This window comes from Cylas formicarius, unplaced genomic scaffold (genome assembly GCF_029955315.1).
Source record: "Cylas formicarius isolate icCylForm1 unplaced genomic scaffold, icCylForm1.1 PGA_scaffold_16__1_contigs__length_5364039, whole genome shotgun sequence".
NCBI lineage: Eukaryota > Metazoa > Arthropoda > Insecta > Coleoptera > Brentidae > Cylas > Cylas formicarius.
The window spans coordinates 2,183,683-2,200,529 of NW_026844246.1; positions in this window are offsets into that span (position 1 = coordinate 2,183,683).

Consider the following 16,847-nt stretch of genomic DNA (forward strand, 5'->3'; position numbering starts at 1 on the left):
CGTTTGCAGTAGGTAGGTTTCGAACCTACGCTGCCATAGAGAATCTGATTTCTAGTCAGACGCCTTAACCGACAGACCACGGCTAAATCTGTTTGAAAGTAGGACTATTTCTGGTGATGTGCCATTTGAAATATAAGGGCATATGTATGCATATTGTTTTAAATTTATGCACTCAATCCCCATAATTGACAAAAGGTTCTGGGCTGAGCTGCTAATTACAAAAATTATATTTCAAGCAAAACAATGGCCGTTTGCAGTAGGTAGGTTTCGAACCTACGCTGCCATGGAGAATCTGATTTCTAGTCAGACGCCTTAACCGACAGACCAAGGCTAAATCTGTTTGAAAGTCGAACTATTTCTGGTGATGTGCCATGCGTTGAAATATAAGTCCATTATATTTTTATAAATTTACGTACTCAATTACCAAATTTGCGAAAAATTTCTGGGCTGAGCTGTTAATTAAAATATATGTATTTCAAGCAAAATAATGACCGTTTGCAGTAGGTAGGTTTCGAACCTACGCTGCCATGGAGAATCTGATTTCTTGTCAGACGCCTTAACCGAGAGACCAAGGCTAAATCTGTTGGAAAGTCGAACTATTTCTGGTAATGTGATATGCGTTGAAATATAAGTACATTATATTTATATAAATTTATGTACTCAATCCCCATATTTGAGAAAAATTTCTGAGCTGAGCTGTTAATTAAAAAATATATATTTCACGCAAAACAATGGCCGTTTGCAGTAGGTAGGTATCGAAACTACGCTGCCATGGAGAATCTGATTTCTAGTCAGACGCCTTAACCGACAGACCAACGCTAAATCTGTTTGAAAGTCGAACTATTTCTGGTGATGTGCCATGCGTTGAAATATAAGTCCATTATATTTTTATAAATTTACGTACTCAATCCCCATATTTGAGAAAAATTTCTGGGCTGAGCTGTTAATTAAAAAATATATATTTCAAGCAAAATAAAAGCCGTTTGCCGTAGGTAGGTTTCGAACCTACGCTGCCATAGAGAATCTGATTTCTAGTCAGACGCCTTAACCGACAGACCAGGGCTAAATCTGTTTGAAAGTAGGACTATTTCTGGTGATGTGTCATTTGAAATATAAGGGCATATGTATGCATATTGTTTTAAATTTATGCACTCAATCCCCATAATTGACAAAATTTTCTGGGCTGAGCTGCTAATTACAAAAATTATATTCAAGCAAAACAAATGGTCGTTTGCAGTAGGTAGGTTTCGAACCTATGCTGATAGAGAATCTGATTTCTAGTCAGACGCCTTAACCGACAGACAAAGGCTAAATCTGTTTAAAAGTCGAACTATTTCTGGTGATGTGTCATGCGTTGAAATATAAGTCCATTATATTTTTATAAATTTACGTACTCAATCCCCATATTTGAGAAAAATTTCTTTTCTGAGCTGTTAATTAAAAAATATATATTTCAAGCAAAATAATGGCCGTTTGCAGTAGGTAGGTTTCGAACCTACGCTGCCATAGAGAATCTGATTTCTAGTCAGACGCCTTAACCGACAGACCACGGCTAAATCTGTTTGAAAGTAGGACTATTTCTGGTGATGTGCCATTTGAAATATAAGGGCATATGTATGCATATTGTTTTAAATTTATGCACTCAATCCCCATAATTGACAAAAGGTTCTGGGCTGAGCTGCTAATTACAAAAATTATATTTCAAGCAAAACAATGGCCGTTTGCAGTAGGTAGGTTTCGAACCTACGCTGCCATGGAGAATCTGATTTCTAGTCAGACGCCTTAACCGACAGACCAAGGCTAAATCTGTTTGAAAGTCGAACTATTTCTGGTGATGTGCCATGCGTTGAAATATAAGTCCATTATATTTTTATAAATTTACGTACTCAATTACCAAATTTGCGAAAAATTTCTGGGCTGAGCTGTTAATTAAAATATATGTATTTCAAGCAAAATAATGACCGTTTGCAGTAGGTAGGTTTCGAACCTACGCTGCCATGGAGAATCTGATTTCTTGTCAGACGCCTTAACCGAGAGACCAAGGCTAAATCTGTTGGAAAGTCGAACTATTTCTGGTAATGTGATATGCGTTGAAATATAAGTACATTATATTTATATAAATTTATGTACTCAATCCCCATATTTGAGAAAAATTTCTGAGCTGAGCTGTTAATTAAAAAATATATATTTCACGCAAAACAATGGCCGTTTGCAGTAGGTAGGTATCGAAACTACGCTGCCATGGAGAATCTGATTTCTAGTCAGACGCCTTAACCGACAGACCGGGGCTAAATCTGCTTGAAAGTAGGACTATTTCTGGTGATGTGCCATTTGAAACATAAGGGCATATGTATGCATATTATTTTAAATTTATGCACTCAATCCCCATAATTGACAAAATTTTCTGGGCTGAGCTGCTAATTACAAAAATTATATTTCAAGCAAAATAATGGCCGTTTGCAGTAGGTAGGTTTCTAACCTATGCTGATAGAGAATCTGATTTCTAGTCAGACGCCTTAACCGACAGACCAAGGCTAAATCTGTTTGAAAGTCGAACTATTTCTGTTGTTGTGCCAAGCGTTGAAATATAAGGCCATTATATTTTTATAAATTTATGTATTCAATCCCCATATTTGAGAAAATTTTCTGGGCTTAGCTGTTAATTAAAAAATATATATTTCAAGCAAAACAATCTTCGTTTGCAGTAGGTAGGTGTCGAACCTACGCTGCCATAGGGAATCTTATTTCTAGTCAGACGCCTTAACCGACAAACCAAGGCTAAATCTGTTTGAAAGTCGAACTATTTCTGGTGATGTGCCATGCGTTGAAATATAAGGCCATTATATTTTTATAAATTTATGTATTCAATCCCCATATTTGAGAAAATTTTCTGGGCTGAGCTGTTAATTAAAAAATATATATTTCAAGCAAAACAATGGCCGTTTGCAGTAGGTAGGTTTCGAACCTACGCTGCCATAGAGAATCTGATTTCTAGTCAGACGCCTTAACCGACAGATCAGTGCTAAATCTGTTTGAAAGTAGGATTATTTCTGGTGATGTGCCATTTGAAATATAAGGGCATATGTATGCATATTGTTTTAATTTTATGCACCTAATCCCCATAATTGACAAAATATTCTGGGCGGAGTTGCTAATTACAAAAATTATATTTCAAGCAAAACAAATGGTCGTTTACAGTAGGTAGGTTTCGAACCTACGCTGCCATAGAGAATCTGATTTCTAGTCAGACGCCTTAACCGACAGACCAGGGCTAAATCTGTTTGAAAGTCGAACTATTTCTGGTGATGTGCCATGCGTTGAAATATAAGTCCATTAAATTTTTATAAATTTACGTACTCTATCCCCATATTTGAGAAAAATTTCTGGGCTGAGCTGTTAATTGAAAAATATATATTTCAAGCAAAATAAAAGCCGTTTGCCGTAGGTAGGTTTCGAACCTACGCTGAAATGGAGAATCTGATTTCTAGTCAGATGCCTTAACCGACAGACCAACGCTAAATCTGTTTGAAAGTCGAACTATTTCTGGTGATGTGCCATGCGTTGAAATATAAGTCCATTATATTTTTATAAATTTACGTACTCAATCCCCATATTTGAGAAAAATTTCTGGGCTGAGCTGTTAATTAAAAAATATATATTTCAAGCAAAACAATGGCCGTTTGCAGTAGGTAGGTTTCGAACCTACGCTGCCATAGAGAATCTGATTTCTAGTCAGACGCCTTAACCGACAGACCAGGGCTAAATCTGTTTGAAAGTAGGACTATTTCTGGTGATGTGTCATTTGAAATATAAGGGCATATGTATGCATATTGTTTTAAATTTATGCACTCAATCCCCATAATTGACAAAATTTTCTGGGCTGAGCTGCTAATTACAAAAATTATATTCAAGCAAAACAAATGGTCGTTTGCAGTAGGTAGGTTTCGAACCTATGCTGATAGAGAATCTGATTTCTAGTCAGACGCCTTAACCGACAGACAAAGGCTAAATCTGTTTAAAAGTCGAACTATTTCTGGTGATGTGTCATGCGTTGAAATATAAGTCCATTATATTTTTATAAATTTACATACTCAATCCCCATATTTGAGAAAAATTTCTTTTCTGAGCTGTTAATTAAAAAATATATATTTCAAGCAAAATAATGGCCGTTTGCAGTAGGTAGGTTTCGAACCTACGCTGCCATAGAGAATCTGATTTCTAGTCAGACGCCTTAACCGACAGACCACGGCTAAATCTGTTTGAAAGTTGGACTATTTCTGGTGATGTGCCATTTGAAATATAAGGGCATATGTATGCATATTGTTTTAAATTTATGAACTCAATCCCCATAATTGACAAAAGTTTCTGGGCTGAGCTGCTAATTACAAAAATTATATTTCAAGCAAAACAATGGCCGTTTGCAGTAGGTAGGTTTCGAACCTACGCTGCCATAGGGAATCTGATTTCTAGTCAGACGCCTTAACCGAGAGACCAAGGCTAAATCTGTTTGAAAGACGAACTATTTCTGGTAATGTGCCATGCGTTGAAATATAAGTCCATTATATTTTTATAAATTTATGTACTCAATCCCCATATTTGAGAAAAATTTCTGGGCTGACCTGTTAATTAAAAAATATATATTTCAAGCAAAACAATGGCCGTTTGCAGTAGGTAGGTTTCGAACCTACGCTGCCATAGAGATTCTGATTTCTAGTCAGACGCCTTAACCGACAGACTACGGCTAAATCTGTTTGAAAGTAGGACTATTTCTGGTGATGTGCCATTTGAAATATAAGGGCATATGTATGCATATTGTTTTAAATTTATGCACTCAATCCCCATAATTGATAAAAGGTTCTGGGCTGAGCTGCTAATTACAAAAATTATATTTCAAGCAAAACAATGGCCGTTTGCAGTAGGTAGGTTTCGAACCTACGCTGCCATGGAGAATCTGATTTCTAGTCAGACGCCTTAACCGACAGACCAAGGCTAAATCTGTTTGAAAGTCGAACTATTTCTGGTGATGTGCCATGCGTTGAAATATAAGTCCATTATATTTTTATAAATTTACGTACTCAATCCCCAAATTTGCGAAAAATTTCTGGGCTGAGCTGTTAATTAAAATATATATATTTCAAGCAAAATAATGACCGTGTGCAGTAGGTAGGTTTCGAACCTACGCTGCTATGGAGAATCTGATTTCTTGTCAGACGCCTTAACCGAGAGACCAAGGCTAAATCTGTTTGAAAGTCGAACTATTTCTGGTAATGTGATATGCGTTGAAATATAAGGCCATTATATTTATATAAATTTATGTACTCAATCCCCATATTTGAGAAAAATTTCTGAGCTGAGCTGTTAATTAAAAAATATATATTTCACGCAAAACAATGGAAGTTTGCAGTAGGTAGGTTTCGAGCCTACGCTGCCATAGAGAATCTGATTTCTAGTCAGACGCCTTAACCGACAGACCACGGCTAAATCTGTTTGAAAGTTGGACTATTTCTGGTGATGTGCCATTTGAAATATAAGGGCATATGTATGCATATTGTTTTAAATTTATGCACTCAATCCCCATAATTGACAAAAGTTTCTCGGCTGAGCTGCTAATTACAAAAATTATATTTCAAGCAAAACCATGGCCGTTTGCAGTAGGTAGGTTTCGAACCTACGCTGCCATAGAGAATCTGATTTCTACTCAGACGCCTTAACCGACAGACCAGGGCTAAATCTGTTTGAAAGAAGGACTATTTCTGGTGATGTGTCATTTGAAATATAAGGGCATATGTATGCATATTGTTTTAAATTTATGCACTCAATCCCCATAATTGACAAAATTTTCTGGGCTGAGCTGCTAATTACAAAAATTATATTCAAGCAAAACAAATGGTCGTTTGCAGTAGGTAGGTTTCGAACCTATGCTGATAGAGAATCTGATTTCTAGTCAGACGCCTTAACCGACAGACAAAGGCTAAATCTGTTTAAAAGTCGAACTATTTCTGGTGATGTTCATGCGTTGAAATATAAGTCCATTATATTTTTATAAATTTACGTACTCAATCCCCATATTTGAGAAAAATTTCTTTTCTGAGCTGTTAATTAAAAAATATATATTTCAGGCAAAATAATGGCCGTTTGCAGTAGGTAGGTTTCGAACCTACGCTGCCATAGAGAATCTGATTTCTAGTCAGACGCCTTAACCGACAGACCACGGCTAAATCTGTTTGAAAGTTGGACTATTTCTGGTGATGTGCCATTTGAAATATAAGGGCATTATATTTTTATAAATTTATGTATTCAATCCCCATATTTGAGAAAATTTTCTGGGCTGAGCTGTTAATTAAAAAATATATATTTCAAGCAAAACAATGGCCGTTTGCAGTAGGTAGGTTTCGAACCTACGCTGCCATAGAGAATCTGATTTCTAGTCAGACGCCTTAACCGACAGATCAGTGCTAAATCTGTTTGAAAGTAGGATTATTTCTGGTGATGTGCCATTTGAAATATAAGGGCATATGTATGCATATTGTTTTAATTTTATGCACCTAATCCCCATAATTGACAAAATATTCTGGGCGGAGTTGCTAATTACAAAAATTATATTTCAAGCAAAACAAATGGTCGTTTACAGTAGGTAGGTTTCGAACCTACGCTGCCATAGAGAATCTGATTTCAAGTCAGATGCCTTAACCGACAGACCAACGCTAAATCTGTTTGAAAGTCGAACTATTTCTGGTGATGTGCCATGCGTTGAAATATAAGTCCATTATATTTTTATAAATTTACGTACTCAATCCCCATATTTGAGAAAAATTTCTGGGCTGAGCTGTTAATTAAAAAATATATATTTCAAGCAAAACAATGGCCGTTTGCAGTAGGTAGGTTTCGAACCTACGCTGCCATAGAGAATCTGATTTCTAGTCAGACGCCTTAACAGATAGACCAGGGCTAAATCTGTTTGAAAGTAGGACTATTTCTGGTGATGTGTCATTTGAAATATAAGGGCATATCTATGCATATTGTTTTAAATTTATGCACTCAATCCCCATAATTGACAAAATTTTCTGGGCTGAGCTGCTAATTACAAAAATTATATTCAAGCAAAACAAATGGTCGTTTGCAGTAGGTAGGTTTCGAACCTATGCTGATAGAGAATCTGATTTCTAGTCAGACGCCTTAACCGACAGACAAAGGCTAAATCTGTTTAAAAGTCGAACTATTTCTGGTGATGTGTCATGCGTTGAAATATAAGTCCATTATATTTTTATAAATTTACGTACTCAATCCCCATGTTTGAGAAAAATTTCTGGTCTGAGCTGTTAATTAAAAAATATATATTTCAAGCAAAATAATGGCCGTTTGCAGTAGGTAGGTTTCGAACCTACGCTGCCATAGAGAATCTGATTTCTAGTCAGACGCCTTAACCGACAGACCACGGCTAAATCTGTTTGAAAGTTGGACTATTTCTGGTGATGTGCCATTTGAAATATAAGGGCATATGTATGCATATTGTTTTAAATTTATGCACTCAATCCCCATAATTGACAAAATTTTCTGGGCTGAGCTGCTAATTACAAAAATTATATTCAAGCAAAACAAATGGTCGTTTGCAGTAGGTAGGTTTCGAACCTATGCTGATAGAGAATCTGATTTCTCGTCAGACGCCTTAACCGACAGACCAAGGCTAAATCTGTTTAAAAGTCGAACTATTTCTGGTGATGTGCCATGCGTTGAAATATAAGTCCATTATATTTTTATAAATTTACGTAATCAATCCCCATATTTGAGAAAAATTTCTGGGCTGAGCTGTTAATTAAAAAATATATATTTCAAGCAAAATAAAAGCCGTTTGCAGTAGGTAGGTTTCGAACCTACGCTGCCATGGAGAATCTGATTTCTAGTCAGACGCCTTAACCGAGAGACCAAGGCTAAATCTGTTTGAAAGTCGGACTATTTCTGGTAATGTGCCATGCGTTGAATTATAAGTCCATTATATTTTTATAAATTTATGTACTCATTCCCCATATTTGAGAAAAATTTCTGAGCTGAGCTGTTAACTAAAAAATATATATTTCACGCAAAACAATGGCCGTTTGCAGTAGGTAGGTATCGAACCTACGCTGCCATGGAGAATCTGATTTCTAGTCAGACGCCTTAACCGACAGACCAGGGCTAAATCTGTTTGAAAGAAGGATTATTTCTGGTGATGTGTCATTTGAAATATAAGGGCATATGTATGCATATTGTTTTAAATTTATGCACTCAATCCCCATAATTGACAAAATTTTCTGGGCTGAGCTGCTAATTACAAAAATTATATTCAAGCAAAACAAATGGTCGTTTGCAGTAGGTAGGTTTCGAACCTATGCTGATAGAGAATCTGATTTCTAGTCAGACGCCTTAACCGACAGACAAAGGCTAAATCTGTTTAAAAGTCGAACTATTTCTGGTGATGTGTCATGCGTTGAAATATAAGTCCATTATATTTTTATAAATTTACGTACTCAATCCCCATATTTGAGAAAAATTTCTTTTCTGAGCTGTTAATTAAAAAATATATATTTCAGGCAAAATAATGGCCGTTTGCAGTAGGTAGGTTTCGAACCTACGCTGCCATAGAGAATCTGATTTCTAGTCAGACGCCTTAACCGACAGACCACGGCTAAATCTGTTTGAAAGTTGGACTATTTCTGGTGATGTGCCATTTGAAATATAAGGGCATTATATTTTTATAAATTTATGTATTCAATCCCCATATTTGAGAAAATTTTCTGGGCTGAGCTGTTAATTAAAAAATATATATTTCAAGCAAAACAATGGCCGTTTGCAGTAGGTAGGTTTCGAACCTACGCTGCCATAGAGAATCTGATTTCTAGTCAGACGCCTTAACCGACAGATCAGTGCTAAATCTGTTTGAAAGTAGGATTATTTCTGGTGATGTGCCATTTGAAATATAAGGGCATATGTATGCATATTGTTTTAATTTTATGCACCTAATCCCCATAATTGACAAAATATTCTGGGCGGAGTTGCTAATTACAAAAATTATATTTCAAGCAAAACAAATGGTCGTTTACAGTAGGTAGGTTTCGAACCTACGCTGCCATAGAGAATCTGATTTCAAGTCAGATGCCTTAACCGACAGACCAACGCTAAATCTGTTTGAAAGTCGAACTATTTCTGGTGATGTGCCATGCGTTGAAATATAAGTCCATTATATTTTTATAAATTTACGTACTCAATCCCCATATTTGAGAAAAATTTCTGGGCTGAGCTGTTAATTAAAAAATATATATTTCAAGCAAAACAATGGCCGTTTGCAGTAGGTAGGTTTCGAACCTACGCTGCCATAGAGAATCTGATTTCTAGTCAGACGCCTTAACCGACAGACCAGGGCTAAATCTGTTTGAAAGTAGGACTATTTCTGGTGATGTGTCATTTGAAATATAAGGGCATATGTATGCATATTGTTTTAAATTTATGCACTCAATCCCCATAATTGACAAAATTTTCTGGGCTGAGCTGCTAATTACAAAAATTATATTCAAGCAAAACAAATGGTCGTTTGCAGTAGGTAGGTTTCGAACCTATGCTGATAGAGAATCTGATTTCTAGTCAGACGCCTTAACCGACAGACAAAGGCTAAATCTGTTTAAAAGTCGAACTATTTCTGGTGATGTGTCATGCGTTGAAATATAAGTCCATTATATTTTTATAAATTTACGTACTCAATCCCCATGTTTGAGAAAAATTTCTGGTCTGAGCTGTTAATTAAAAAATATATATTTCAAGCAAAATAATGGCCGTTTGCAGTAGGTAGGTTTCGAACCTACGCTGCCATAGAGAATCTGATTTCTAGTCAGACGCCTTAACCGACAGACCACGGCTAAATCTGTTTGAAAGTTGGACTATTTCTGGTGATGTGCCATTTGAAATATAAGGGCATATGTATGCATATTCTTTTAAATTTATGCACTCAATCCCCATAATTGACAAAATTTTCTGGGCTGAGCTGCTAATTACAAAAATTATATTCAAGCAAAACAAATGGTCGTTTGCAGTAGGTAGGTTTCGAACCTATGCTGATAGAGAATCTGATTTCTCGTCAGACGCCTTAACCGACAGACCAAGGCTAAATCTGTTTAAAAGTCGAACTATTTCTGGTGATGTGCCATGCGTTGAAATATAAGTCCATTATATTTTTATAAATTTACGTAATCAATCCCCATATTTGAGAAAAATTTCTGGGCTGAGCTGTTAATTAAAAAATATATATTTCAAGCAAAATAAAAGCCGTTTGCAGTAGGTAGGTTTCGAACCTACGCTGCCATGGAGAATCTGATTTCTAGTCAGACGCCTTAACCGAGAGACCAAGGCTAAATCTGTTTGAAAGTCGGACTATTTCTGGTAATGTGCCATGCGTTGAATTATAAGTCCATTATATTTTTATAAATTTATGTACTCAATCCCCATATTTGAGAAAAATTTCTGAGCTGAGCTGTTAACTAAAAAATATATATTTCACGCAAAACAATGGCCGTTTGCAGTAGGTAGGTATCGAACCTACGCTGCCATGGAGAATCTGATTTCTAGTCAGACGCCTTAACCGACAGACCGGGGCTAAATCTGTTTGAAAGTAGGACTATTTCTGGTGATGTGCCATTTGAAATATAAGGGCATATGTATGCATATTGTTTTAAATTTATGCACTCAATCCCCATAATTGACAAAATTTTCTAGGCTGAGCTGCTAATTACAAAAATTATATTTCAAGCAAAATAATGGCCGTTTGCAGTAGGTAGGTTTCGAACCTACGCTGCCATTGAGAATCTGATTTCTAGTCAGACGCCTTAACCGGCAGACCAACTCTAAATCTGTTTAAAAGTCGAACTATTTCTGGTGATGTGCCAGGCGTTGAAATATAAGTCCATTATATTTTTATAAATTTATGTACTCAATCCCCATATTTGAGAAAAATTTCTGAGCTGAGCTGTTAATTAAAAAATATATATTTCAAGCAAAACAATGGCCGTTTGCAGTAGGTAGGTATCGATCCTACGCTGCCATGGAGAATCTGATTCCTAGTCAGACGCCTTAACCGACAGACCAAGGCTAAATCTGTTTGAAAGTCGAACTATTTCTGTTGTTGTGCCAAGCGTTGAAATATAAGGCCATTATATTTTTATAAATTTATGTATTCAATCCCCATATTTGAGAAAATTTTCTGGGCTTAGCTGTTAATTAAAAAATATATATTTTAAGCAAAACAATCTTCGTTTGCAGTAGGTAGGTGTCGAACCTACGCTGCCATAGAGAATCTGATTTCTAGTCAGACGCCTTAACCGACAAACCAAAGCTAAATCTGTTTGAAAGTAGGATTATTTCTGGTGATGTGCCATTTGAAATATAAGGGCATATGTATGCATATTGTTTTAATTTTATGCACCTAATCCCCATAATTGACAAAATATTCTGGGTGGAGTTGCTAATTACAAAAATTATATTTCAAGCAAAACAAATGGTCGTTTACAGTAGGTAGGTTTCGAACCTACGCTGCCATAGAGAATCTGATTTCTAGTCAGACGCCTTAACCGACAGACCAGGGCTAAATCTGTTTGAAAGTCGAACTATTTCTGGTGATGTGCCATGCGTTGAAATATAAGTCCATTAAATTTTTATAAATTTACGTACTCTATCCCCATATTTGAGAAAAATTTCTGGGCTGAGCTGTTAATTAAAAAATATATATTTCAAGCAAAATAAAAGCCGTTTGCAGTAGGTAGGTTTCGAACCTACGCTGCCATGGAGAATCTGATTTCTAGTCAGATGCCTTAACCGACAGACCAACGCTAAATCTGTTTGAAAGTCGAACTATTTCTGGTGATGTGCCATGCGTTGAAATATAAGTCCATTATATTTTTATAAATTTACGTACACAATCCCCATATTTGAGAAAAATTTCTGGGCTGAGCTGTTAATTAAAAAATATATATTTCAAGCAAAACAATGGCCGTTTGCAGTAGGTAGGTTTCGAACCTACGCTGCCATAGAGAATCTGATTTCTAGTCAGACGCCTTAACCGACAGACCAGGGCTAAATCTGTTTGAAAGTAGGACTATTTCTGGTGATGTGTCATTTGAAATATAAGGGCATATGTATGCATATTGTTTTAAATTTATGCACTCAATCCCCATAATTGACAAAATTTTCTGGGCTGAGCTGCTAATTACAAAAATTATATTCAAGCAAAACAAATGGTCGTTTGCAGTAGGTAGGTTTCGAACCTATGCTGATAGAGAATCTGATTTCTAGTCAGACGCCTTAACCGACAGACAAAGGCTAAATCTGTTTAAAAGTCGAACTATTTCTGGTGATGTGCCATGCGTTGAAATATAAGTCCATTATATTTTTATAAATTTACGTACTCAATCCCCATATTTGAGAAAAATTTCTTTTCTGAGCTGTTAATTAAAAAATATATATTTCAAGCAAAATAATGGCCGTTTGCAGTAGGTAGGTTTCGAACCTACGCTGCCATAGAGAATCTGATTTCTAGTCAGACGCCTTAACCGACAGACCACGGCTTAATCTGTTTGAAAGTTGGACTATTTCTGGTGATGTGCCATTTGAAATATAAGGGCATATGTATGCATATTGTTTTAAATTTATGCACTCAATCCCCATAATTGACAAAATTTTCTGGGCTGAGCTGCTAATTACAAAAATTATATTCAAGCAAAACAAATGGTCGTTTGCAGTAGGTAGGTTTCGAACCTATGCTGATAGAGAATCTGATTTCTCGTCAGACGCCTTAACCGACTTCTTCTTCTTCCTGTGCCTTATCCTCAGTGGACGTTGGCGATTACTATGGCCCATCTGATTTTATTTGCTGCAGCCCGAAATAGATCCATAGATGTCATTCCCGTCCATTGTCTTAGATTTCGCAGCCACGATATTCTTCGTCTTCCAGGACCTCTTTTGCCGTTAAGCTTGCCCTGCATAATAAGCTGGAGTAGGCTATATTTCTGGTTTCGCATAACATGGCCGAAGTATGATAGTTTGCGTTCCTTGATTACGTTTAAGACCTCTTTTTGTTTTCTCATACGCTGTAGGACGGCTTCGTTGGTTACGCGGTAGGTCCATGATATTCTAAGCATGCGTCTGTAGCACCACATCTCAAATGCTTCCAGACGTTTACATGCAGCGTCGGTTAGAGTCCAAGCTTCCACCCCATGTGTTAGTATTGAGAAAACGTAGCATTTAAGAACTCTGACTCTGAGGTGTAAGCCTATATTTAGATTGCACAGCACGCTTCTCATTCGGTTGAAAGCTGTTCTACCCTTCTCAATTCGGATCTTAATTTCATTTATTTGTTCCCATTTATTGTTAAGAAATGTGCCCAAGTAGTTTATCGATGTAACCGTTTCTAATTGGGAGCCATTTGCATAAAACTGGCCATCAATATCTTGTTTGCTTATTATCATGACCTTTGTTTTATTTATGTTTAGGTGCATGTTGTAGGTTTCGCATACTTCCGTTACTCTGTCTATTAGCCTTTGAAGACCCTCAGCTGTGTCTGCAATTAGGACTGTATCGTCAGCGTACCTTAGATTATTAATGAGTACGCCGTTTATTAAAATGCCGTCCTCTGCATTCTCCAGAGCCTCTCTAAACAGTCTCTCTGAGTAAACGTTAAAGAGCAGAGGAGAGAGCACGCATCCCTGTCGAACTCCTTGGCGTACTTCAAACTCTTCAGAGAGTACATTCTCCACCCGAACACGAGCCTTAACCGACAGACCAAGGCTAAATCTGTTTAAAAGTCGAACTATTTCTGGTGATGTGCCATGCGTTGAAATATAAGTCCATTATATTTTTATAAATTTACGTAATCAATCCCCATATTTGAGAAAAATTTCTGGGCTGAGCTGTTAATTAAAAAATATATATTTCAAGCAAAATAAAAGCCGTTTGCAGTAGGTAGGTTTCGAACCTACGCTGCCATGGAGAATCTGATTTCTAGTCAGACGCCTTAACCGAGAGACCAAGGCTAAATCTGTTTGAAAGTCGGACTATTTCTGGTAATGTGCCATGCGTTGAATTATAAGTCCATTATATTTTTATAAATTTATGTACTCAATCCCCATATTTGAGAAAAATTTCTGAGCTGAGCTGTTAACTAAAAAATATATATTTCACGCAAAACAATGGCCGTTTGCAGTAGGTAGGTATCGAACCTACGCTGCCATGGAGAATCTGATTTCTAGTCAGACGCCTTAACCGACAGACCGGGGCTAAATCTGTTTGAAAGTAGGACTATTTCTGGTGATGTGCCATTTGAAATATAAGGGAATATGTATGCATATTGTTTTAAATTTATGCACTCAATCCCCATAATTGACAAAATTTTCTAGGCTGAGCTGCTAATTACAAAAATTATATTTCAAGCAAAATAATGGCCGTTTGCAGTAGGTAGGTTTCGAACCTACGCTGCCATTGAGAATCTGATTTCTAGTCAGACGCCTTAACCGGCAGACCAACTCTAAATCTGTTTAAAAGTCGAACTATTTCTGGTGATGTGCCAGGCGTTGAAATATAAGTCCATTATATTTTTATAAATTTATGTACTCAATCCCCATATTTGAGAAAAATTTCTGAGCTGAGCTGTTAATTAAAAAATATATATTTCAAGCAAAACAATGGCCGTTTGCAGTAGGTAGGTATCGATCCTACGCTGCCATGGAGAATCTGATTCCTAGTCAGACGCCTTAACCGACAGACCAAGGCTAAATCTGTTTGAAAGTCGAACTATTTCTGTTGTTGTGCCAAGCGTTGAAATATAAGGCCATTATATTTTTATAAATTTATGTATTCAATCCCCATATTTGAGAAAATTTTCTGGGCTTAGCTGTTAATTAAAAAATATATATTTTAAGCAAAACAATCTTCGTTTGCAGTAGGTAGGTGTCGAACCTACGCTGCCATAGAGAATCTGATTTCTAGTCAGACGCCTTAACCGACAAACCAAAGCTAAATCTGTTTGAAAGTAGGATTATTTCTGGTGATGTGCCATTTGAAATATAAGGGCATATGTATGCATATTGTTTTAATTTTATGCACCTAATCCCCATAATTGACAAAATATTCTGGGTGGAGTTGCTAATTACAAAAATTATATATCAAGCAAAACAAATGGTCGTTTACAGTAGGTAGGTTTCGAACCTACGCTGCCATAGAGAATCTGATTTCTAGTCAGACGCCTTAACCGACAGACCAGGGCTAAATCTGTTTGAAAGTCGAACTATTTCTGGTGATGTGCCATGCGTTGAAATATAAGTCCATTAAATTTTTATAAATTTACGTACTCTATCCCCATATTTGAGAAAAATTTCTGGGCTGAGCTGTTAATTAAAAAATATATATTTCAAACAAAATAAAAGCCGTTTGCAGTAGGTAGGTTTCGAACCTACGCTGCCATGGAGAATCTGATTTCTAGTCAGATGCCTTAACCGACAGACCAACGCTAAATCTGTTTGAAAGTCGAACTATTTCTGGTGATGTGCCATGCGCTGAAATATAAGTCCATTATATTTTTATAAATTTACGTACACAATCCCCATATTTGAGAAAAATTTCTGGGCTGAGCTGTTAATTAAAAAATATATATTTCAAGCAAAACAATGGCCGTTTGCAGTAGGTAGGTTTCGAACCTACGCTGCCATAGAGAATCTGATTTCTAGTCAGACGCCTTAACCGACAGACCAGGGCTAAATCTGTTTGAAAGTAGGACTATTTCTGGTGATGTGTCATTTGAAATATAAGGGCATATGTATGCATATTGTTTTAAATTTATGCACTCAATCCCCATAATTGACAAAATTTTCTGGGCTGAGCTGCTAATTACAAAAATGATATTCAAGCAAAACAAATGGTCGTTTGCAGTAGGTAGGTTTCGAACCTATGCTGATAGAGAATCTGATTTCTAGTCAGACGCCTTAACCGACAGACAAAGGCTAAATCTGTTTAAAAGTCGAACTATTTCTGGTGATGTGCCATGCGTTGAAATATAAGTCCATTATATTTTTATAAATTTACGTACTCAATCCCCATATTTGAGAAAAATTTCTTTTCTGAGCTCTTAATTAAAAAATATATATTTCAAGCAAAATAATGGCCGTTTGCAGTAGGTAGGTTTCGAACCTACGCTGCCATAGAGAATCTGATTTCTAGTCAGACGCCTTAACCGACAGACCACGGCTAAATCTGTTTGAAAGTTGGACTATTTCTGGTGATGTGCCATTTGAAATATAAGGGCATATGTATGCATATTGTTTTAAATTTATGCACTCAATCCCCATAATTGACAAAAGGTTCTGGGCTGAGCTGCTAATTACAAAAATTATATTTCAAGCAAAACAATGGCCGTTTGCAGTAGGTAGGTTTCGAACCTACGCTGCCATAGAGAATCTGATTTCTAGTCAGACGCCTTAACCGAGAGACCAAGGCTAAATCTGTTTGAAAGACGAACTATTTCTGGTAATGTGCCATGCGTTGAAATATAAGTCCATTATATTTTTTTAAATTTATGTACTCAATCCTCATATTTGAGAAAAATTTTTGGGCTGACCTGTTAATTAAAAAATATATATTTCAAGCAAAACAATGGCCGTTTGCAGTAGGTAGGTTTCGAACCTACGCTGCCATAGAGATTCTGATTTCTAGTCAGACGCCTTAACCGACAGACCACGGCTAAATCTGTTTGAAAGTAGGACTATTTCTGGTGATGTGCCATTTGAAATATAAGGGCATATGTATGCATATTGTTTTAAATTTATGCACTCAATCCCCAT